The 26260-nt window shown below is 39.3% G+C and overlaps 1 protein-coding gene across 2 annotated transcripts in view; it reads left to right on the plus strand.

Moving 5' to 3' along the window:
• NAV2 (neuron navigator 2) overlaps positions 1-26260 on the plus strand; it is a 559460-nt gene that overhangs the window by 40500 nt on the left and 492700 nt on the right. The gene's annotated exons all lie outside the window — the stretch shown is intronic.

A 26260-nucleotide genomic window follows, 5' to 3' on the forward strand; every position in this document is an offset into this window, starting at 1 on the left:
TAAAAACTACACACTTCAGGCTTCTTCAGCATTCCAAACCTCAGTTGCACTATATGAGCACAACAAATGCAATAGAATGAAAGCATTATTACTGTCTGCCTGGCAATTCTCATGTCAGCTTTTAAGAGAGACTTATTTGGCACATTTGTCTGTAGGTTGCATTTCTCCTCCCTTCTCTTTGCTAGTTTTGTTTCTGGAATGCAGTGCTCATTACAGTTTCTAGTATGACAATTCTGAAATCCTCTAACAGGCTTCAGCGGTGAAGGCTTTATCATACTGCTTCCTAAATATTGGCTGTTAAGTGCTCTGTGTGAGTCAGAATGGCTGAACTCTCTTTTTCCAGGACAAGTGTGCTACTTAGATGACAAAAATTGCATTGCCCTGTGCTGGTACCGGCTGAGGCAGGTGGGACTTGAGGTGAGGCCCAAGCAATGGTGTCAGAACAAGAAGCGCACAGTACAAAGATAAGAATATAGATGGGCCCCAGCCACTGTGGCCAATAGTTAGGGATGACAGGAGTTATGATGGCCATGGATTCCAAATCTCTGACGTAGCAGGTAACAAAAGCCGTCAATAAGTACCAGGCTGATGTTGGGTCTGTAGGACCTAGGATAGCACCCAGGTTGTAAAGAGTCCATACCCTACCTCTTGACTGCAAACTAGGAGGTTCTTTAAGGGAATTTGGTTTTGGAGCAATACTTTTTAGCTAGTACATGCATCTGCAGAAAATGACAAAGATATCTCTCCTCCCACCCCCCAGTATTCTATCCTCAACTGAACTCTCTTCCCACAAAGTGATTTTTTGCATTTTTGAGACCCTTGCAATGTGATAATTGCAGTTTCCAGTAGGCAAGCATATTGTTGTTTTTGAGTGAATAATGTTATGGCCACAACTCAAAGTAAAATAAACAAAAGTATTTCATACCACTGATTTAAGTGGAAGATGTTTAACTCTTTAAGTCTCCCATGGAAATCAATGAGACTTCAAAGTGCTGAATTTTGATTGGACTGCACCCCATATATATTAAAACCTTTAATTACACTTTCAAAGTCACTGGTGAAATTTAATCTTTCAGACTAACAGATTGTGGTCTTTGACATAGGTTGGGTTCTTTAAGAAGATAAATTATGAGCAAAAGCAGCTATTTTCCCTTGTGCATATATAGATAATTTGTGATAATTCAGGAAAGCTGCACCCCTGCATGAAATCACATAATTTGCTTTGAAGTGCTGAGTTCACTTTTATTTTATTTTTTAAAAAATGATTCAATGGAGTACTCTTTTTCCAAGGTCTTCCTTTTGTGATATTTTTAAAGATCATTGTTAAATGTGTAGCCTCGTAGAATAATAACCAGGTGATCCTTTCCCTGATTTTAGGGTTTTGAAGTGTGTGTCATCAATCACTCTGTAAATGTGTTTGGAACATGTATTGTGTTATGATAAATGATGCTGTTCTAGGGGAACAGAAGATCAAGGAAGGCTTGTAACCTGGTTTCTATTTTGTGAAATTGCAAACAAAAAGGATAGGGTGACTATCCTGTTTTCTAGGCTTGAAAGCACACCACTTGCTTTTATATTATAGGCTTTAGCAGAATCACAAAGTACTTAGTGTGGTGTAGTCCCAAAAATGTGAGTGAAAATACACCAGCGTAAGCAAACTGTGAATCATCATTTGAATTCCCTTAGTTGATTGGGGTGTAATAATTAAACTGTTTTATTGATTTTCGCTTATGGTGCTTCACGGCCCATCCTATTTACATCTAGCCATAAATAGACCTAACATATACATACATTTTGCCTCATTCCTGCATTGCTTTTTTCCACTCTGCCATAATAATACATTAAGTTAAAAGCAGCAGCCTTAATCTTTATTTCTGAAAATGCATTTAAATAGCTCCCAAGAGAGAAATAGCAATCTCTCTATCTTCAAAATTTCTAGGGAATTTACATCTAAACTTTAGAGCATGATTTTGAGGCTGACTAAAATGAAGTTCTAAATGTGTTTACTAGGCACCTGAGATGGCTTATGAGACCAAATCTTCCATGATTTAATGCTACACTTTTTTTTGCTAAAGTTATGCGTCTGTTGCACTTATAACAAATCACTAAGAGTTCTTCCAGATATATTTTTTAACAACAGTACTGTTATCATTGCATCACCTCAGAAAATATAGCAAGAAGTATCACAAGCAGAGCTTTAGAGCAGGAGTTGTAGGCTGGAACTTTGCTTCCCTCACTCTTCCTATAGGCTAATTTTGACAGGTGGGTGGGACTGACCACCTGTCAGTCACTTGATGTCATTATGAGGTCAGATGATAACTAACCATTTGTATTTGCATAAACTTTTACATTCACAGATGAGGCTGATTGATTAAACTGTACAGGAGGACTGGGCAACATGCTCATACTCCTAATTGTTTTTCATTTCTGGGTTACTGTGAATGGTATGTTTCACAAGCATTTATAGAACCAGTCATGAAGATCGGGTTGGCTCTATTAGTATTACCATTAATACTAATAATACTACAGGATGATCAGTGAATTACATGCTATATTAATGAATATTCAAGTATTACCTTGTAATTTATTGTAGTTTCAGTACATGGGTACTTTTGATGTGTCTTGGTACTTTTGATGTCTTTTGGAAGCCTAGGGGTGGTTCCTGTTTGATTGGTATTTGCCTTAGTGTCTTCTTGTTCTGCCTGCCTCGGTTTTTTCAGTCTATATTTGGGCAGGGGAGCAAGAGGTGATAAGCCAGGAAGCCTATTTTTGCTGCCTTACTTTATTCTGTTGCCTGAAGTCTAGTAGTCTTAAGTCTTGTACTAGTTTCCCCCTTGTCCCTGAAAAAGGCAACAGTATTAGCCTGTGTTGATAATACTACCCTCCTCTCCCTTGAGCAGGTGGTTTGTGAACCATAGAATGGAGACTCCTGGGACATGGAAGGCCAAAAAGGGATGAGTATCTCTTCTGTGACTGGCAGCGTATGCCTCTTAATGAACTGGATCCCTTGATTTGCTGTGGCTGGATGGGTGTTAAAGATGTCGAGCAAAGGAGAAAGAAGATTAAAAGATAAAACCAAGGCTCTTTTTTTTACATGTGAGCTTCCATCATGAAAATTGTGATAATTAGATTTTATTATATTGGAATCAACAACATCCAAAATAACATAAAAATGCTCTTCCTGAGCCCCCCTACAGACTGTCTCCAGCTATTTTAGATCAACGTAACCTCTAATGGATATAGGAAGTAATCAATACTCTTTTAAAGACATTTAGATTAGAGCACATAAAATATTTATTCCCTGCATTTGTCACTTTAAATATATATATATATAATATTCTTTATGCATTATTGAAAGGTGCTTATCTTATTAAATTAGTTAAGATGTTGATTTTTATATTACTCAGAGATAAAACTTAAAATTAATTTGTCTAAATATTGTTGTGTGATATTGTTGTTGTAATATGAAAGAGGAAATCTGATCCATTAAGTCTGAAGTTCTAGCAAGCTAACGATCTACTGAGTTCTTTGTACAGTAACTTATTTTATACAGAACTGCCAGCCAGTTTCAGGAGGGAAGTGCTGTTTATAAGCATGCTTACAAATTAGCCAATGTTAGCAGATTTGAAAGTCCATTGCTTGTGTCTAGCATTGAGGATGATCTACCAAAGCGGGTTTGTGGCAAGAGTGACGGTCTGGTATTTTTTTAAAAAAAGTCTCCCCCAACCCTCTGCAGTAGATTTTGTGATGGCATCTGGGACGGAAGTTGGGGCGGAGAGGAAGTAGAAGTCCTATAGTGTAAGCAAAAGTCTGTTCTGCTAGTGGATGGGCACAACTGGATGGCACTATTCTTCAGTGACACTGGAGGGAGAGCACTCCAAACAAACTTATGCTTTCTTAAAATCCCCATAGAAGGTTCAGAAGTAGGTAAAGAGGTGTCCTCCAGATGTTGCCGAACTCTGACTTCAGTCAGCCCCAGCAGGCATGGTGCATAGCCAAGGATGATGGGAATTGGAGTCCGATAGCACCTGAAGGATATCATGTTGGCAACCCCTGACACAGGGGATTTAGTTTTCAGTCTCAGGCAAAAAATAATAATTAGATGTGAATCCCTGTGAAATTTAATGTCATCAGTCAGCATTTACCACAGTGGTTATGACAGAGAAATTATTTTCTAACCTCTGTGCCTAGTGGAGATTCATTATACTAAATGTTGCAAATACAGACATTTGCATGGAAGATGAATAATGATTTGGTTTAAAAATAAAATTCAATATATAAAGGCACACTTGTGTTGAAATTCATGAAGCTTTTCATATTTATTGTGTAATACTGCAGCATGCATGTTACACTGCAGCAAACATGAAGAGAAAGTGGACAGATTATTTGAACAAAGCAGATATGTAGAATAGTTATTCCAGAATGCAATCAGTTGAATAAGCATTGCAATAACACAAAACTGACTTCTAAAACAATTACACATATTTCAAGAGCTGTTTAAATTTTGCTTCTTACCCCTATTGTCATGAGAATAATGTTTCGGTGCAATTGTCTGTCCCCCATGCAGAATCTCAGCTATCTGCCTCCAGCTTCTGATACCATTATGCAAGCATTAATGCTACTGGCAATATAGTGGCACTCATGGAGATTCAGAATCCCATTAAGGGGCTGCATACTATGAACCATGAAATATCAGGACAGAGGTTGAGAAAATCTGTTCACCTTCACTCTTTTTATTTACCGGTATTTTTTAGCTAAAGATTACCCTGCTGGTTAAATACATGGGGGAAAGTGGCCTTTATGAAGTTCAGGATGAAAATAACTCAAATTCTATAAAATTCCAGGTCTTTTCTAGTCTTTTTCTGCAATTATGATTATTATTTTGTGGGAGGGGGCAGGGGGAGAGAATCAGAATCAGAATAGCTTTCATTCTGTGTTAGTGCCGTCTCATCCCAAGCTATGGAGACCTATGCATGCATAATTGGAGCTGGAACTGCAAATATAAATTAGAATCCTATTTCTGCATTGCTTTTAATGGGGTGTGCAATGAAGCACGTGTTTTAACTATCCATCCCCGTCCACATTTTGGGGTAATTAATAATCATGCTTACATTACCTTTAAAAAGTTAAACTAGAGCTGGATCAAGCATCTGCTTTTATTTTCTCTCTCCACATGCTTTCATTCTGTTAGTCAATTGTCTCTGTCATTTCTGATTCAATTAGCAGATGCTGTTTGCCTTTAGCTGTGATAAGAAACTGCAACAACTTGTAATTGTTGGGAATACTATACAGTGGTACCTTGGGTTAAGAACTTAATTCGTTCCGGAGGTCCGTTCTTAACCTAAAATTGTTCTTAACCAGAAGCACCACTTTAGCTAATGGGGCCTCCTGCCGCCGCCGTGCGATTTCTGTTCTCATCCTGAGGTAAAGTTCTTAAGCCCAGGTACTATTTCTGGGTTAGCAGAGTCTGTAACCTGAAGTGTCTGTAACCTGAAGCGTCTGTAACCCAAGGTACCACTGTATCTCCATTCAGTGCTTTCTTCGGAGCTTCTGGGCTGCCAGTTCCTCCTAGGAACAGAATTTTGTCTATTTCCTCTTAAAGTGTTATGTGCTTTCAAGAGCCATTTTCCTTTTGTTACAGCTGAATATATCTTTGCTAAGGAATATCGCAGTACCCCTAGGGGTTAGGTTAATTGACCTTTTGTGAAATTTAGTACCAGTTCTCTGCAGTTTGGTATATTTCAGATTCGTTTCTCTTTCCTCACCTCCTGCCCACCCCAGCTCCCCACCCCATCGTATAATTTTCCTGTGAACATAGTCAGTTGCTTGTCTGTCAGGTTTCTCTCTCATCTGCATGAGAAACTGCAGGCAGAATCTTCCTCCAGGATCAATCTCTGCTTTCATGAATAAGCCTTGACGTAAATCTTGTCACAGAGAAAATAATGAAAAAGTGATAGAAGCCTTCAGACTGGTTGCCAGTAAGCCTTAGCATCCCCCCCCCCCAGCCAAGGCAGTAATTTTTCCACATTAGTTTGAATGTAAGGAGAAAACCAGAGTTAAGGATGGATTTGAAAATAAAGAACACAAGTTACCAAGTGCCTTAATGTTAGTATTTCAATAAGAACTTAAGAGGAGCCTTCTGGATCTAGCCAGTGGTCCACCTAGTTCAATATTCTGTCCTTACAGTGGCCAAACTGTAGGAAGCCTGCAAGTGGCACCTGAGCATAAGAGCTCTCTCCCCACCCCATGATTTCTAGCAACTGGTGTCCAGAAATATTACTCTCAATTACCCTCCAATTGTGAAGTCAGAGCATGGCTGTCTTGGCCAATACCCATTGATTGTCTTTTCCTCTGTGAATTCATCCAATCCTCTTTTAAAGCCATCTAAATTGGTGGCCATCACTGCCTTCTGTAGGAGCAAGTTCCATAGTTTAATCATGGTACACAGCAGTACATGATGTTGCTAATAAGCCGCCGTATTATAAAATGTACGTTAAATTACTAGTTGAATTACCATATTATCTTGACTTTCAGAAGACCAGTGAACAACTAAATAATAATAATATTTTTTTAAAAAAAATTTATTTATTTATACCCCACCCTAGCCACTCTGGGTTGCTTATAGGATATATAAAACATAGTAAAATATGCTGCAAAAACATGACCTGCCACCCAAAATGGTAGCGTGCTTAGTGCTTTTGGTGCTAATGCCTGGTCTGTGGGCTCCTTTGCTGGGTTCTGACTCAATTAGTGATAACAGCAGGCAGCATGAACTCTGCCACCTCTTAAAATTTCTCACAGTGCTCCAGAGCAACACTGTTGGTGCATTGTGGGTAGTTAAAATTGCAGCTGGCTGACAGCATTCCTGTGCTGCTTCCAACCGCTACAGGTAATCTTGTCAAGGGGCACTGATGTCAAAAGGGATCTACCTGATGGCATTTTGTCAGGGCCCATTTCACTGTCCTTGTGTTTCCTGATGCTCTGCTCCTTATCACTGGCTGCTGTGGGTGGGAATGCTGAAATGGACCACATAATGACATCTGCACACGGAGCATGTTGCATAACATATATTGGAGGAGAACAGTGGAACTTTAGCATAGGGTTGCTGTTTGTGGTGATAGCCCATGTTATTTATGTTTTATTCATTTGACAGTTTTATGTCTTGCCCATCCTCAAACCACACAACTTCAATAAAGCCACAAAACTGCAATAAACAACAGTGATGAAAGTTTATAAAGCCACAACACCAAACCAACAAAATCCATGTTCCAAATGCCTGGGCAGACAGGAATGTATCAAGCCTTTGCTTGGGGATGTCAGCTATGGGGAAAACCAAATGTCACCTAGGTAGGAGTTCTATAGACCAGGGACTGAGAATGCCCTGTCTCGTGTCACCATTCTTCTTGCTTCTGATGCGGGTAAGATAATGAGTAGGGCATCTTCTGCCATTTGTAATTTCTGGATCATTGGAAGTGGAGAGGACTACTTATTGAACCCAAGTTGTTTAAGGCAGGGATGTGAAACCAGTAGCCCTCCAGATGATGTTCGACTCCAACTCCCATCAGTCCCATTCAGTATAGTCAGTGGTGACAGATAATGGGAGTTGCAATCCAGCAACTTCTGGTGGGCCAGAGGTTCTCCATCCCTGGTTTAGGACTTTGTGCTAATAGCACCCTCAGTTTCTGTTTAGCCAGTGGGCCAAACTTTTCTTAAAATGCCAATATAGAGTTGGCAACAGAAGCTACTGCTGTTTGGCACTTATACAGATTTCTGATGTATGATGATGTACTTTCTAGCTTTCAGGAAGCATAATTTGAAGCCAACACTTGACAAAAATCTCTGGAGGTACAGCTAACAGACCCCCTTGGAAACAAGACTTCTTGCTTCATTTCCTCTCTGCTACAAATTGAATAGAACACAAGTGCAGCACGCCATTTTTGTCTGTCATGTTGGAGAACATTTCTTCTACTGTCTGATTTTCTTTTTATCCCTCCTGTCTAAAATTGTTTCATGGGAAGGGAAAACAGGTTTCTGCTCTTAAATGTCAAAAGCCACCCTGACAGAAAGGTTAAATTTAGGAATTAGAGAAAGGGAAAGAGACATGATGTTTCTTTTTTATTTCTTCATTGATTTTGATTTGTAGACTCAGACAAAGGTTTAGGGTGCATAAGAACATGCTAAAGCCATAAAAGTCATTGCAATTATTAAGCATTTCCCTACATTTTCAGACTTCAAACACCATTTAAATTATAACCTCTTAGCTTTGGGGGGGATTCTCAGGCACAGATGAAGAAGACAATTGCTGAGAGCCTATTTTAGTATTAACACTACACCAAGAGTAGTCTTGAGAGTGTTTCCAGTTGATCATAGAGGTCATGATGGAACTTCAAGATGAATGCAACTGCTTCTTCTGAGCCTGCTTATTCATAAAGCAATTGTATACCTCCCCACCTTAATTTTTGGAAGTAGAGGAGGACTGTGTGTTTTTCCTCCACTTAGTCTGTTGCCTCTACAAGGGAGTTGTAGATTGCTCTATCTCAGGGAGGGGAACCTGCAGCCTTTCAGATGTTGCTGGACTCCAACTCCCATTAGCCCCCAGCCAGCATAGCCAGCAGTAAGGTTAATGGAGCCGTAGTTGTATATATGGATGACTTTAGGTTCCTCATTTCTGCTCCATCTGCTCAATAGTCTCGATATAGTAGCATTAAAGTAGTATACTGCCCACCTGAACATCACAGGGTGGTTCACAACATAAAAATAAAAAATGAGAACACAAAACAGACAATAAAACAAAAACAAACCAATACCTCCCCCACTTTCCACAAACACATTTAAAAAGCCATAGAGTCTGCTTATAGGGAAATGTTTTTGCTTGGCACCTAAAGATATGTAATGAATGTGTCAGGTGAGCCTCTGATGGCGTGCAGCTTTATTTCTCCATAACATCTGAATCAGGAGATGTTGTGAAAGTTCTGGATCAAGATCTGAATGCAGTGGTGGACTGAATGAGGGCTGACTGAATTCTGGGAAGATGGAGATATTTGCAATTGAATGAAAGTAGTTCAGTTGCTGAATGTGGGAGGGTGTGGGTCTTACATAGTAAATATCAATTGCTTAAAGGAAAGCACTGGATGTTTTAATACTTCAAACTCACAAATCTGATCTAAGAAAGTAAAAAAAAAGGGGGGACAGGACAAAATATGTGGTCTAAGGTTTCCATTTTGCTACAGCTAATGAGAAGCTGAAGGTTTTCTTGGTTTCTCTGCATTCTTTGTGTATTTTAAGGAGTCTATGATCTTGAACTAGAAGAAGTATGGTTTTCTAGATTTAAGCTCTAGAACATTCAAAAGAGGCGAGAACTTAAAAATTAACCCAGGTTCAGATGACACACTAAGCCAAACCTTGGTTTAGTTCAGTGCAGTATGGGAGCAAAACAGGCCAGGGAGGAGAAAAGTGGCTGCCAGCTGCTCTCTGGAAGACTCCACATTTGTATGGTCCTGGTAAGCAATGCTTGGTTTATCATTTTGTGTGAGCCCAGGGCCATTGTAAACTTTGATTAGTCCTTTAAAAAGTATTATTTCACTGACTTGTACGATTTTTATTTTTATCCAGACACTTTCTTCGGGCATAGAATGAAGTTGTCTTTGCAAGGGATATTTGCAGCCTGTCACTTCTTCATTCTACTTGGCACATAAGCTGAAATGAACACTAGCTGACAGGCAACTGATCTGCGCTGGAAAGTGAAAATGACAAAGGCAGCAATCCTCTGCCCAGTTAGCACTTCCCTGTTCCTTTTGAAGTCAGTAGGGCAGAGCAAATAATGTTGGGTGAACCAATATGCTATCCTATTTCAATATATATTATATATGGATTTATTTTTCTCATAGCAGATTTTATCTTGGGAAGAATTCACAGGAATCATGTTTTAGGTACATTCATTTGCTCTTATCGTGTTGGGAAAGATCCATTTCCTATATCAGTGGTGGAATTAAAACATGTAAGGATTTCAAAAATCATGGCAACATTTTCTAAGAGTCTTGGTGGATGTGGCTCAAGTCTTTTGAGACAGACATTTGGCAAACTGGTGGCTTTCACAACTTAGTTAAATCTTCCTCTGTTTTTCTCCATCAGACAGGCTTTGATGTCTACTTAATGCCATGTTTAATTGAACCCTTAATTGAACCCTTATACATTTATTTTCAATAACAACAGCCTCTGCCCTTGTACATCTTTTATTGTGGGGGAGGAATTCAGAGAGGGGGGTGTTATGGGTATTACGCCATGGGTATTATCAGTGACACCATAATATTCCACAATAAACAGTATGCATCACACTTTGGGGAGCTAATTTTGGCTTTCCATGGCTATTGTTCGAAGCATTGCAAGGACAGTTTGCCCTGAGACCATCACAGCAGAACAGGAAAAAGTGAAAATGTGTACAATGACAGTAGTAAAAGACTGCTTCAAGGTCCCTGAGAAGTTAATGTGTGCACACCTCATCTGAAGTCCATTTTGAATTAGTCTTAACTTTGTTCCAGGTTATGCCCACACTTTTTAATGCAAAGGCTATATTAATATAACACTTTAAAAATAAAATTAAAATAAAACCCTGAAAAACGTTGAGGCTGCAACTATGTGTCCAGTTCCTTTTTACTTAGGAACATATCACTGGCTGCAGAACTGCAACTTTGGGGTGCGGTAAAATAAGATTCCATCTACATCACAAAATAATGTTAAACCACCGTAAGACCCATGAGCTCCAAGATGAAAATCTGGGAATAGTGGAGGTATTGGCAGTTCTGCTTGAGACCCTTTTCTACTTTTGCTCTAGAATTGGGGATCCCTTCAGTGTACATTTCTGGGGTTGTGTGGTGGGGGCTTTGGAAAATGAAGCTGAACTATGCATGTGGAACAATGTATGCAACCCTCCATCTCTGTCTACTCAGTCTGGATAAATTCTAAACTTACGCTTTGTGTTATCTTACCAAGTTAATCCCTGCCATTCCATTAAATTACAAATGTATGAATAATGCCATTGCTAAAAAGCTTTATGAATTCAGTTTTTCTTGTTCCCCAATAGTTTAGCCTCTATTATGCTGTTGAAAGGCCTATCAACTTACCTGTAACAAATTCTCCATCTAGTGCCTTTTGGACTTTGCTAACTTTTCATGTTTAGCATCCAGGCCCAATTCAAAGTGCTGGTTTTGACCTACAAAACCTTAAAGGGCTCAGGACCGCAATACCTCAAGGATTGCCTCCTCCCATATGAACCTACATGGACTCTGAGATCAACCTCTGAGGCAGGCCCTTCTTTGTGTGCATCCTCCACGAGAACGGGCCTTTTTTTTTTTGCAGTGGCTCACCATTTGTGGAATGCTCTCCCCAGGGATGTTTGCCTGGCACCTTCATTATACAACTTTAGGCACCAGGCAAAAACGTTCCACTTTAACCAGGCCTTTGGTTGACTGACATTCAATGCCCTTTTAAAATGTGTGGGGTTTTTTGGGGGGAGTGTTACTGGGCTGTTCTTGTTTGGATTATGTATTCTGTGTTTTTATATTGTGATTTTATCTTGTGAACTGCCCTGAGACCTGTGAGTATATGGCAGTATACAAATTATTATAATATAATATAATTAATATAATATAATATAATATAATATAATATAATATAATATAATATAATATAATATAATATAATATAATATCTTTACTACTTACTGATCAAGTCTCCCATGCATGGTGAATCAGACTGTGCCCCTATCCACCTCTCCTCCACTTCCCAGGAAAGCAGCAGTAGCAGGTTCATAATTTGGACAGTGCATGTGTCTATTATGCATAGTGTGGCCCCTAGGTGGCTTGATCAGCCTCTTGCTGCTGCTGCCTTTCAGGGCTACAGCCACAGGGGGTTGTAAGGCTCCTGGCAGGCCACAATTGCATAATGTGTTCCGCTTCATGGATCACAAGTGGCACAGGCCTGGTCTAGCATTTTCTTAATGATTTTTTTCAGTACTCTTAATAGCTTTGCCGTTGACCTCTGGAAAGCCTTCTGTGTTGTATGTGGCTTTTTGGCTTAAGTTTTCCTGCCATCGTAAGAGGGGCGGTCATTTGTGGTTCTGCTGCATGCTAACTGATAGTTTTCGATGAAGAGTGGGCTGAGATCATCAGGGCTGTCTTGTTCCAGGCAGATGTGTCTCTTCATATCCCCCAGGGGATAACAGGCTAATGGTTTGCCCATAAAGCCATGCAGCTTTTAATAGTCCTCTCTAAAAATGAACAGAGCAGCAGTAGAATCATATGCTGCATTGTGATAACATAATGCTCTTACAAAGCTATTCATTATACAAGCCGCTTTGGTGGACAAATTAGACATGCGGAATTTTCAGGTTTTGCCTTATTCAGAGTTTAATTAATTTAGTGTAATAAGCTGTAAGCGCATTAATATCAACAAAATACTTTGTACTGTTATCTGTAATACTCAGATGAAAAGCCATAGGCATTGTTGTTTCTTTTTAAAATAAGAAAGGCTTAGTAGTGTTTATAAATAACGTCTTCTAATTTATTGCAATTTATGCATGGAAGAGAGGAAAATATGTTCTTTTCTGTGGATGGCAAACCAATGTGGAAATGCAAATCTTTACAAGGAAATCTTTATTAGTGTTTTTAAAACACTTATTCATTTGCATGCATAGCTCATCTTGAAATTTGAGAAAGCAACATTTCTGCTCATGTGCATTAAGACATTGTAACTTTTCCAGTTATCACATTTGCAACTGCTTATACCTGACCATACAGAGCAGTATAGTAAAGTGATTCTAACTATGGCTGTTGCAAAATGTGTATTTGCAATGAGAATTATAGTGTTGGAACACAGACATCAAATGTACATTATTCAAATCATCATCTGCATGGATAGGCAAACTAAGGTCTGCAGGTCGGATCAGGCCCAATTGCCTTCTGGATCTGGCCCGCGGATGGTCTGGGAATTGCTGTGTGGATCGCCAGCACATATGTTCTTTCCCTCTCCCTCCCTCTTATGGTGGCGTGGCCGCCTCCTCCCTCCTGACTTCTCCCTGCCCTGCCTAGAGGAGGAAGGGGGCTAGGCTTTGTTGGTGCCAGCAGCAGCAGCAGCGCTTGAGCGGTCGCCATTTTAAGCAGCCCCTCTCCAGAGCCCTTTCACATGCCGCTCATCGTCCCTCTGCTGCTACCACCGCCCCCAGCCCCTGCTGCTCGCAAGACACAGGTAAGCAGCCATGGGGGTTCGTGGTGCTCTTGCATCATTTCCCCCCAAAAAATATAGTCCGGCCCCCCACAATGTCTGAGGTACATGCTGAAAAAGTTCGTTGACTGTCTGAAACAGGGACAGCTGCATGCCTGATCTCCATGGATAAACTTGTATAATCCAGACCATAGTGATCACAAGCAGAGAGCAGTCAGATTTCAGGCAGGTGTCTATTGCCATGGATGAAGTGTAGGTGGTTGTCAGCAGGAAGTCCAGCACTAGGAGCCAGGAGCCAGGTGGAGCTTCTTGGCAAATTCAAAGCAAATAGCTTCATATAACTCACATAACACAATGTTGTTAATTTCTTAACACAAAGGTTGTGTCATCAGAAAACATGACAGTATGGAATGGTGAGGGTTTGGGGTCATCCTAATGGGTTCCCGTGATTTGTAGATAGCCTCCAAGAACCACTTTTTTACGTTATGTCCTAGTTTGCATGAAACACTAAAACAAACCAAATATGCAGGTTTCTTGAACAAAGACTGTGGCTGCTGCACTCCTCCCCCAGCCCTGCTACAGTTGGGCTACTTGGGGCTAAGCTATGGTTCAGCTGGGGATATAAATAAAATTTATTATTATTATTATTATTATTATTATTATTATTATTATTTCCAAACCTGGACTTGTGGGTTTCCTCACTCCAGACAAATCACTAGCAGTAACTAAGGTTTTGTTCTTGGTTTTGTCCAGGAGAAACAGCCCATGAACCTGGACATAAAGCTAAGCCCAAAGCATGACCTAGCCCTTGGCAATCCAGCAGCAGGAGGTCATGGGAAGAGTCAAATGGCCATAGTCTTTACAGTGTGAAATATTGATTGTGCTAAGCCATGGTTTGGTTTAGTGTTATCTGCAAACTGGGGCAATGAACATATGCACGAGGGGGTGTGGGTGGGAGCAAGATTGCAGCAGTAGGTCTGGTCTCTGAATTACGCACATTCATTTGAAGGTCAGGACATGGCCTCTATCCCTACAATTGCACAGGTTCGGGGATCTCTACATGCTTTTTCTGTTTTTCATTGTATGGAGAGAGGCCTGTGTTCCAACCTTCAAATGAATTCACGACAAGAGGACAGCATACAATGTGCCAACCCAATCCCATTACCCTCTCCCTCTTCCAGATGCATTCATTTGTCATCTGAAAGGGGCTTTGGCCTTTCACCTTTCTCTTTTCTTGTATAGAGAATCTCAGTACAGTTCCTTACGCTTTGCAGAAATTCTGCCTTTCAAGTTGAAATTATGATTCTCTTAATTCTGTCTTACACTTATTGTCCAGGCTGTGGAAAAGACCAATTAGTATGTCATCTCTGGAGAAATGTCTTCAGAATATATAACACCAGGAATGCACTTTATTTCTAGTGGAGACTTAAATTGCATTGATCCATCAGAATATGTGTGGAATGCAAAGCGGTTTTTGTTTATTTTAACTAATTAGCCAGCCGTAAAAGTTCACACTGTGCTCTGAGAGTCAAGCTGGGATCTTTCATCTCACAAAAACCATCCATTCTTACAGTGATTCTTTAGGAAAAACTTCTTAAATGCTCTCCATGCAATCAGATTATCTTCAAATTATATCCAGAGTGACAATATATGACTTGTACAAAGGTCACTGTAAAGGAGTAATTCAGAAACCAGGCAACTTGTGCCCTGTATGTTTTTCTCCTTAGAAAATATATCCAAATGATGGATATCCTGGTGAATAGTGACTGGTTTTCAATCTGTGTCAAAGGACAGGCACTCTACTGAATCTATACCAAGGTAGAAATTAACTGCCTTTAGCATCCTTCCACTTAGAATCTTAGATCATATCACTGAAGCAGTGTAATTTGCTTAAGGGCAAGCCTGGCTTGGTTAAAGAAACCCTTTGTCCAGAATGTAAAATTTTTGGGACTTCCGGAGGCGGCGCGAAACAGCGATGGCGGTCCTCTTCACTCTCTGAAGAGGGGCTCTGCAGGAAAGGGTCGTTCGCTGCGGCATAGCGACGACCCGTTAGGAAAAACCACGGGCAGAGGGAGCCCGTGGCCGTAGGACTCGGCGGGCGCCAGGAACTCCCCCAGAAGTGTCGAAGGGACCCCGTAAGGGGCTCCGGAGTGCGAAAGGGGGAGCGGCGCTGTGAGTTCATCGCTCTTTCTGCGGGAGGCGAAGCCGCGCGGCTGCTGCTGATGAGCGCCGACCTTTCTTCCTGTGAACATCAATTTGGCAAGTAACATACCCGTGAGTAAAGTGAACTACAATTTGGACTCAAAATATCTTTTTTCCGGGTTTGAAAACGGGAGACGAGTAAAAGGAAGTCCGTCTCCCGATACTGCTTACAAGATCAAAGCATAGACATAGAGGAGCGCTGAGGCGTTTAATGGGAACTTTGTAAAGTGGAACTATTGTGCATTTACAGAATTTGCAGTCTTCTCATTTAAAAGACTAAGAGAGATCTTATTTCTGCCTATGGGACTTGTATTTGGGACTTTGTTTCAAGAACGCAAGTCGTCGGGCTGTCAGTGCGTAACTGAGCTGTCAAACTGCGGACTACAGTAACAAGATTTTAAGTTGCTACATATATTGAGACTTTAAATGTTTAAGACACTGTTGCAATTACCACTCTGGCTCCTAGCGGCTTTAGTTTAAAAAGTAGAGGACTCTGCGAACCTTCCTTTTGTCTTGGAATTACAAATTAAAAAAGAGATCACAGAAACTTTAAATGGCGGAAAAATCTTCTCCTTCCCTGAAACTTTAAGATACTCCCCCTAGAGGATTGTGGAGTTACAGAGGCCTGGGAAACATACTTTGTTTGGAATCTCTGTGGTTTAATTGTTTGTACTCTGGACTTGCTTTCTCATGGAATAAAGGATAACTTGACCTTGAACAAGAGGCAGGTGTGGAATGAGTGGCACAGGGAAAACAAGAGCAGCAAAAGCTAAAGAAAGAGAAAAAGAAAAAGAAAAAGAAAAAGAAAGGAAGCCTGTGCAACTTGTCCAAACAACTTTAGCTCATCATCGCAGATCATCTGTTCCAACCGTCCTGACAGCACAGGAGGTGGAGGCCGAACAGCCTGCTGAAGAGGACATGGCAACAGGAGGATCTGACACAGTTTTGAAACAAATTTTAGAACAATTAGCAATTTTAAATCAAAAAGTGGACAATCAATCACTAAAAATAGACCAAGCAACATCTACTATTGGTGCATTATCTGAAAAGGTCTCTCAGAATACACAGGCAATTGAGAACTTACAAGGAGCTACAGCTGAAAATCATAAATTAGCTGTGGAAGCCTATCAAAAAGCGGAGCAAGCAAGTAAAAAAGTTGATGAGATTAAAGGTGAAATCAAGCCTCTGCAAAGACAGGTAGGGGAACAACAGGCCTACCTGTCGATGGTTGAACTGAGAAACAAGGAGAATAACCTTAGGTTGAGAGCTGTCCCAGAATTGGAGGAAGGCAATTTAGAGGGATTTTTGACACTTTTATTCTCCAAATTTTGGGGAATAGAAGAGGATAAAGACTTTAAAATTGTGACTGCATTTAGACTGGGCAGATCGGTGAAGAAAGACAAGTCCAGAGACTGTTTGGTTATTTTGAGATCAAGAGAAGAAAGAGACAAGATACTAGGCCTACATTTCAAAAAATCTCTAGAGATAGAAGGTAAAAAGGCTGAAATTTACAGAGATATACCCAAATTGTTATTGGATCTTAGAGCCTCATACATAGAACTGGCAAAGTTGTTGAGAAACAACACAATCCCTTATAGGTGGGAGTTCCCGCAAGGACTATCATTTAGCTATAAAGGAAGGAAAATAAGAATTAGAACACCAGAGGACCAGCAGAAGTTTCTTCACGACAACGGGGAAGACCTCCAGAAAGGAGCAGTTGCGTCTTGGCCACCTCCACTACCAGAAACCAAAAAGCCTGGAGCTGGACCATCACTGCCGCCGCCGGGAACGGGGGACCTAGACACCCCATTGTAAGGCCTATAAACTGATTCAGGATGTCTCTGCAACTTCTTAGTTGGAATATAAATGGCGGAAATTCTTCAGAAAAAAGAAGGAAAGTATTTCACATTTTGAAGAAAGAACAATTGGACATTATTTGCCTGCAAGAAACACATGTGACAAGGCTCCATCGGAAAGTGCTAATTAACAAAAGGCTAGGCCAAGAATTTATTTCTTCGGACAGAGTTAAAAAAAGAGGAGTAGTGATATATGCAAAGGAGAGCCTGTCACCGAAATTTCTATTTAAAGATGAACAAGGCAGAATCTTGGCTATTGAAATTTATACACATGGAGAAAAATTTTTGATATTAGGAATCTATGCACCAAATGATGGAAAATCGGAATTTTTTAAGAAGCTGCATGAGACTTTACTGGACTATCTAGACTATAACAACATTATTATGTTGGGAGACATGAACGGGGTTGTCTCTGTAAACATGGATAAGTCGCAGAGTGCAAATATAACAAAAGAAGGCAGACTACCTAAAACTTTTTTTGAAATGACAGACAATATGGATTTGATTGATATATGGAGAGTCAAGAACCCCTTAGGAAAAGAAGGAACTTTCTTTTCTGAAGCTCATCTGTCATGGACACGAATCGACCAAATATGGACAACTAAAGGACTGGCACCTAAAACTAGAAAAGTGGAAATTTGCCCAAAAACTTGCTCCGACCACAATGCTTTGAAAATGGAATTGAGACTAAACATAACCGGATCCTTCCGATGGAAAATGAATGACACTTTATTTAGAGATCAGGAGATTGTGAAGAAGGCCCAAAAAACTTTGAAAGACTACTTTGAGATAAATCTAAACACTACGATGGAAAAAAGAACAATCTGGGACGCAAGTAAAGCGGTCATGAGAGGGTTTCTAATACAACAAAACACTGTAAAGAAAAGACTTTGGAATGAAAAGAAGCAGAAGATACTGGAGAGAATAAGTGAAGGAGAAAGGAAATTAAGATCCAGGCCCAAGTCTAAGGAAGTGCTGAGAGAAGTGAAATTTTTCCAGGCCCAATACATGAAACTGATAAATCAAGAAGTGGAGTGGAAAATTAAACAAATGAGACAAAGATCTTTCGAATCAGCTAACAAGTGTGGGAAACTGCTAGCATGGCAGTTGAAAAAAAGACAAAAACTAAATACAGTTACAAATCTAGAGATTGAAGGGAGAATGGTTCAGAAGCCTGAAGAAATTAGGAAATGCTTCCAGAGATATTTCAAAGATCTTTATGCACAAGGGCCGCAGAAAGAATCTGAGATGGATCAATTTATTAAAACTAACGGATTACAAAAAATTTCCCAGGAAATGAGAACAATCCTGAATGTTAAAGTTTCACAGCAGGAAATTGAGAGTGCCATACAGAACCTCCAACTAGGCAAATCTCCAGGCCCTGATGGACTTACCTCCAAATATTATAAGGCTTTGAAGGACTATTTGATACAACCCTTGATGGAGGTATGTAACCAGATCATGGAGGGTAAGAAGGCACCAGAAACGTGGAAAGAAGCTTTCATCACATTGATTCCCAAAACAGAAACTGAAAAGACTCAACTTAAGAACTACCGTCCCATCTCACTCCTAAATGTGGATTACAAAATTTTTGCAGATATTTTGGCTAATAGATTTAAAAAAGTATTGAATGAAGTGATTCATAAAGACCAAGCAGGCTTCCTCCCGGGTAGGCATTTGTTTGACAACACGAGAAACATTATTGACATTTTGGAACTCTTACAAACAAATATTAACACTAGAGCGGTGTTAATTTTTATTGATGCGGAGAAAGCCTTTGACAACATTTCTTGGATGTTCATGAAGAAAAATTTGGAAGGGATGGGAGTGGGACGGGGGTTTGAAAATGGTATAGAAGCAATATATTCAGATCAAAAAGCTAAATTGATAGTAAACAATGTGGTGACGGAGGAATTCAATATTGAAAAAGGGACACGACAAGGGTGCCCTCTATCCCCATTATTGTTTATCTCGGTCCTGGAGGTGCTTTTGAACATGATTAGAAGGGACCGGTCAGTTCGGGGCATTGAGGTTGGAGTGAAACAATACAAATTGAAAGCATTTGCAGATGACTTGGTATTAACATTACAGGAGCCAGTTCCTAGCACAAAAAGAGTTTTGGATTTAATTTCTGATTATGGTCGGGTGGCAGGATTTAAGTTGAATAAGCAAAAGACTAAGGTCTTAGCAAAGAACTTAACGTCTACAGAAGCAGATGAGTTTTTGAAAGAGACAGGATTAAATGTGGTTAAAAAGGTAAAATACCTAGGGGTGTACCTGACTTCTAAAAACTTGAATTTGTTTAAGGACAACTATGAGAAATGTTGGTCAGAAATTAAAAGGGATTTGGAAATTTGGACAAGACTAAAACTTTCCTTGTTAGGCCGAATAGCAGCTATAAAGATGAATGTTTTGCCGAAAATGTTATTCTTGTTTCAGACCCTGCAGATTGTGGACAAAGTGGTATGTTTTGGAAAGTGGCAGAAGGATATCTCTAAGTTCGTTTGGCAGGGCAAAAAGCCCCGAATTAAGTTTAAAATACTAACAGATGCGAAAGAAAGGGGGGGATTTGCCCTGCCAGACTTGAGGTTATATTATGAATCTACAGCCTTCTGCTGGATGAAAGATTGGTTCTTGTTAGAGAACACCGATGTCCTAGATCTGGAAGGGTTTGATAACGCTTTTGGGTGGCATGCGTATTTGTGGTATGACAAGGTTAAAGTTCATAAAATGTTCAAAAACCATATTGTTAGAAGAGCAATTTTTATGGTCTGGACAAAATATAAAGACTTATTGGAGAGCAAAACACCAAGGTGGCTTTCACCGGCGGAGGCCAAGGCACGTAAGAGACTTAACATGGAGGCCTACTGGCCAAAATATTGGGAACTAATTGAAAAAGATGGTGACAATTGGAAGCTGCAGAGTTTTGAAAGTGTAAAAAGCAAGGTGCGAGACTGGTTGCATTATGCTCAAATTCGGGAAATTTTTAAAACAGATAAAAAGGTTGGGTTTCAGGTGGACAAATCGAAATTAGAGACAGAATTGTTAGAACCTAAAGACAAATTACTTTCAAGAATGTATAACTTGCTGCTTAAATGGAATACACAGGATGAGACAGTTAAATCCGCCATGATAAAGTGGGCACAGGATATTGGACATAACATTATGTTTGAGGACTGGGAAAGGCTATGGACCACCGGATTGAAATTTACGGCATGTAGTGCCCTGAAAGAAAATATTATGAAAATGATATACCGGTGGTACATGACCCCAGTCAAGCTTGCTAAGATATATCACCTGTCTGATAATAAATGCTGGAAGTGTAAAGAGGCGGAAGGGACGTTCTTTCATCTCTGGTGGACATGTCCGAAAGTGAAGGCCTTTTGGGAAATGATCTATAATGAGTTAAAAAAGGTATTTAGATATACCTTGCCTAAGAAACCGGAGGCCTTCCTTCTGGGCATTGTAGACCAGAATGTGTTAAAGAAGGATAGAACTTTTTTTATGTATGCTACAACAGCAGCAAGAATTCTCATCGCAAAGTGTTGGAAGACACAAGATTTACCCACACTGGAGGAATGGCAGACGCAGTTGATGGACTATATGGAACTGGCTGAAATGACTGGCAGAATCCGAGACTTGGGAGAAGAAACAATGGAAGAGGACTGGAAAAAATTTAAAGACTATTTGCAAAAATATTATAAGTTGTATGAATGTTAAGAAAATGCACTTTTTAGGAAATATTAGCCCCAGCAATGGTAATCAGGTGAAATGAAAACTAAGGCACGGGAAGATAGAGGTGAAATTAAGAAAAAAAATTTATTGCATTATGTTTTAATTATAATACATAAGATCATGGTTATAATAATTTTGATTTTGGTAACATGATGAATTGAAAGATACAATAAGTAATGAAATAAGATAATAAATAGCTGAAGACTTTGTATTATGAACATTGGGTTACAAATATATTGAAATGGGTAATATGACAAAATGAAAGATACAATAAGTGATGAAATAAGATAACAAAATGCTGAAGTTGGTATTATAAATAATGCAGATTCGGGAAGATGCGGGGAAGTCCAAAAGATTCTGTAAAAGAAATATGATTTATGAAACTTCTGTATTTTATTTTTTTTTCCTTTTCTTATTCTGTAAAACTAATAAAAATATTAAAAAAAAAAAACAGAATGTAAAATTTTTGTGTTTTTTTCCCTCTCTCTCTCCGTGATGCTCAGCAATCAGTGTAGCTTCACAATATTTATAAACAGATAATTGGAGCACGTTGTTCAGCTCTGCTGCCCTTCAACTGGGCATTATATGCTGTTAAACCAGGCACGCGACCAATATAATTTTTCATCTCTCCCATTGATCTTGTACAACATAATATATATCTTTGCAAGGTTGTTACAGATCAGCTGTCAAAAACTTAAATAGGCTGGTGTCTAAAGTATACAGAATTGAAAGAGAAAATAGTCCGGCTGCTGTCCCTTCTTTCCATTGTTGATGATCCTTGCAGTTAATAATGTCTTATTGTGAACAGGGTGCTGCTTGTATATATCCTGGGTTATCTTCCCAATCATTTCTGGATATCAGGAATGTTTCGTAAGATTCTGCATGAATGAATGAAGAGGGGTGTACACCACAGTAACATATTTCAAACATGCTATCTATTTATCTGTTATCTAACATGTTATCTATTTAATTCATGCGGCGTATGGGAGCAATTTACAATGCTTACTACACTAAAAGAAAAATGAAACAGATAACATGTTGTAATAGTTCTCTCAAAGAGTTCATGAGGAATATGATTTCTGTGAATTCAAATGTGACCTTACATGATTCTTAAAAACTAATATCAATTATTCTTGTTATTTTGCACATTTTCAAATTTTATGGTAAAGTTCTTGGCTGAAAAAAGAAAGATATGAAAATGCATTAAAAAGGCACATTTTAGGATAGGATGCACTTACTAGCTTATATGTAGGGATACAATTTATATTTAAATACGTATTTTGTGACAGAATACGTACAGTGGTGCCTCGCAAGACGAAATTAATTCGTTCTGCGAGTTTTTTCGTCTTGCGATTTTTTCGTCTTGCGAAGCACAGACTTTGGAAAAGCTTCAAAAATCACCAAGTCTTCAAAAAAGGCTGCCACACCGCGTGCTATGAGTTGCTCCTCGAAGTGAATGCACGGTTTTAAGAAAAAGGAAACAAACTTGCAAGACAAAGGAAACAAACTTGCAAGACGTTTTCGTCTTGTGAAGCAAGCCCATAGGGAAATCCGTCTTGCGAAGCAACTCAAAAAATGAAAAACTCTTTCATTTTGCGAGTTTTTCATCTTACAAGGCATTCGTCTTGCGAGGTACCACTGTATTTAAATATGAACGTTAGTGTTGATTTTATAAAACCTTCAGATTAATGAAGAAATAGAATGGAACAGGCTAATAAATAAGCACATGTGGAACTGACTTGGGCCCAGTCCATCCCTGGTTGTCTTGGAAGAGACAACTCTCTGGAGCAACTAACAAAACACCCACCCACACCCAACCACCCTTTTCCCTTTATTTCCAGCAGTTTTTAGAGTTCTGACTACATGGACTAATCAAGTAAAAAAACCTAATGTTTACTTTTAACATACACAGTCGTGAAGACAGGAAAACGATCAGACCCCTTACCTTGCATTTTAGAAAATTATTAATAGTGGAACATGGTGCACTTTTTGCTTTTTCAGCAATGTCTGCAACCTGCAATATGAGGAGAATGGACTATGATAGCATTGCCTGGGTAATTTTTAATTGTCTACTAATGTGGCTACTAGGATCTTTGTGTGGCTGACACAAGTGTTAGTGTGCAGGGGGCATGTCTAGCAATGTAATGCTGCTGCCCCATCTTCTGTTCATTATCCACATGTACTGGATGTGTGAATAGTTGTGATAATTAGATTCATTAACTTGCACCACCCCGTGAACCAGTTACTGAACCTTTATTGTCCTGAATTGGAACTGAACCAGATTACCATCAGTCACAACTGAACCCAAACAAAAGCCACAAAACCAGAACATTTAGTATTTTGATTATCTGGATCTAATAAATGTGGCTTTAGGTGGGGTGGTGGAGGATTTATTTACCATGTTGAGTGAACTTAAGAGATGCCTTTTCTGTGGAACCCTAACAGCCATGAAGCCTTACCTGGTTATGCATTTGTTACTTCACTGTTTGATAGAATGATCTAATGGTGAAAGAACACTTTGTAGCAAAAAGAGTACATATTTGTTCTCTTTGCAGAGTTTTTGAACCTTTCCCCTCACTTTGCTTGTAGTATGTTGTGCTAATTCAGTTTTGGTTCAGCTGCACCAGTTTTTATAAACACACAATTTGTTTCTTGTCTTGATGCCAGGCATTGTTTTTCAAGCTTCCAGACCATGACCAGAACTCTGAATACAAAGTACACATTTATTTTTTGCTTGGTTGAAGAGCACTGCCTAGGAGCAGAAGGTGCTTTTGACAGCTATATTAATGAGACAAGATGAACATAAAATGTCTATTTGGTACAAACCCATTGTGTACAGAAAGCATTTTTTATTAAGCCTTTAAAGTATTGTTGTGTATTTTAGGAAAGATATTTAAATAAGAATAAAAAACAATCCAACTCTTTTAACAGCTGACTTATTAGTTGAATTGACATGAACTAGAGCAGTCACTAAAGGAATTTCTAAGGGGTGGGTGTGTGTGTGTGTGTGAGAGAGAGAGAGAGAGAGAGAGAGAGAGAGAGAGAGAGAAAGAGAGATAAACTCAAGAAAATTCCTATAACTTTTCAAGGCACTTGCATATGCCTTCCTATTACCACAGTTCCTGGGCTTCTTTTATGCCAAATTATATTGAGCTACAATGCTGTTGTTGCTATTTATTATTAATATTACCTACCATTCACCAGAAGGTTCCAGGACAAGTTACAGCAATATAAAATATGGTGTAAGGCTAAACTATTAATAATTGAAATGGATATGAACACTTCTGATCCTCACACAGCAGTGCTAGGAGAGGTGAGGGAAATGCAAGAGTCAGAGTCTTGCTGTAGCTCATGCCCATAATGATAAACCGGAGTTCATTGTTATGTCCAAATGGAACCAAAGCCAAGTTCAAGGTGGCTAAGTCATTATACTGGTAATATTTCTGTTACCAGATACAGTATTCACAACATACAAGATTGCTACATGGCGTTCTTTTCATTTTGCTCAAATGCTGTGAGAATAAAAATGCTGCCGAACTTTTTTCTTATCTCATCTGTTACACTATTAATTAGTTCTTTTAAATTAATTGTTTTTCCAGTTCTGTGATATGCCAGCGTGCTCTTTTGGTGGTAAAAGTCATGATAATCTTAATATGCTGCAAATCACTTAGTGGATGAAATGAAAATTCTTCATCTACATGGCGCTTGATTTTTCTATTTAAATGCTTTGAAATGCTAAATTGAGAATTACGTTGCTGTGCCCATGTACCTCCCTTATCTGAAATGAGATTAACAGGAACATAGAACCGGACTGTTCCTTTGGCACTCACATTTCAGAATACCCATCTCTTGGCAAATCTCTCAATAAATATTTCCGTCTCCCCTTCTCCTTATTTTGTTGCTTTCTACTATATTGTTTGCTTGTTGTTCTTATTGTATTTGGGTCACCTTAAGAGATATCTTGGGATGTTTCTCGTTTTCACAAGAGGAAGGCAAATCATCATGTTGCCAGTGTTCAAATCCAGTGTTCTATAGCCCAATCCATGCGTCCCTTCCATGCATAGGGCTAATGTGTGGAGGCTGGAACACGGCCATACCTGCGGGCCACTCACCCTCCATCTGCTTACACATGAGCAGCTGCTCATGAATTGGTACTCTGGATACACATAACTTACTGTTGCTTCTGATCGTCCCAAAGCTGATAAGGACTCCACTTCCCACACAGAGGTTAATCCTTGGATTAATAGAATTGCATTTCATACGAGCCTATTCACTAATTGGGGTCAAGATGGTGGGCACTGCTGTTTGTGCCATCTATATGACACATTCAAACAGCTGCAGATATAGGTCAAGCCTCTCCCCAATAGCCACCACACTGTGGAACCTCCTTCCAGAATGTGTCTGGAAAGCTTTGTCAATGGTCTTTGGCAAGGTTTATAAAACTTGTGTATAAAACAAGCTTTTTGAGTAAAACTTTTTTTGTTAGGTGTCTTTAACAATGGTTTAAATATTATTCAATTTTTATTTCAGCCGTACACCACTTCAGTGGCATCAACATATTGTAATAAACTTCATCAATGAAGAAATTGATTTATGGGATTGTTTTATTCATTTAAAGCATTTTCTGTTCTTCTCTTGTTGTTTTAAGGATTTGTAGAAACTGAGAGATAAGGAAGGCCCAGTTAAATCTGCTTCCCACAGTTGTTTTAGAAGGAAGGCTCAGAAATATGCCACATTCTGAATACATCTGACTTTATGCAGAGTTAAAGACTTTGTACATATTATTACATATTGTTCCTTATATGAAGTACTCAGGGAGCAACACTTGAGATAAATTTTTTCAGAGATGTGGAGATGTCTGACCATGGGGTTGTAATTTATTTACACGGCCATCAAGATAAGTATTCCACTTCCTAATATATCTTCATTGAACTGTTGATTATGGATCAAATATGTCATTCCTGTCCAGTTATCACCAGTGAAGATCCCATGAGTGTACATGTGAAGTTAAGATTTTTTGCATGGAAGTGTATAACTTCTTCATATTGAATTGCAATTGTCATTTTACTGCCTGTTCATTCAGTTTGGAGATATCCTTTTGACACATAAGTTCTGAAAAACAAATTAAATTATGCAGCCTTCTCCAAAATGGTGCCCTCCAGATGTTTTGGACTACAACTCCCATCATCCCCATCCAGCATCATTAACAATTAGGGATGATGGGAGTTGCAGTCCAAAAAGTCTGGAAA

Source organism: Podarcis erhardii (genome assembly GCF_964252035.2).
Source record: "Podarcis erhardii genome assembly, chromosome: 1".
Classification (NCBI taxonomy): Eukaryota; Metazoa; Chordata; class Lepidosauria; order Squamata; family Lacertidae; genus Podarcis; species Podarcis erhardii.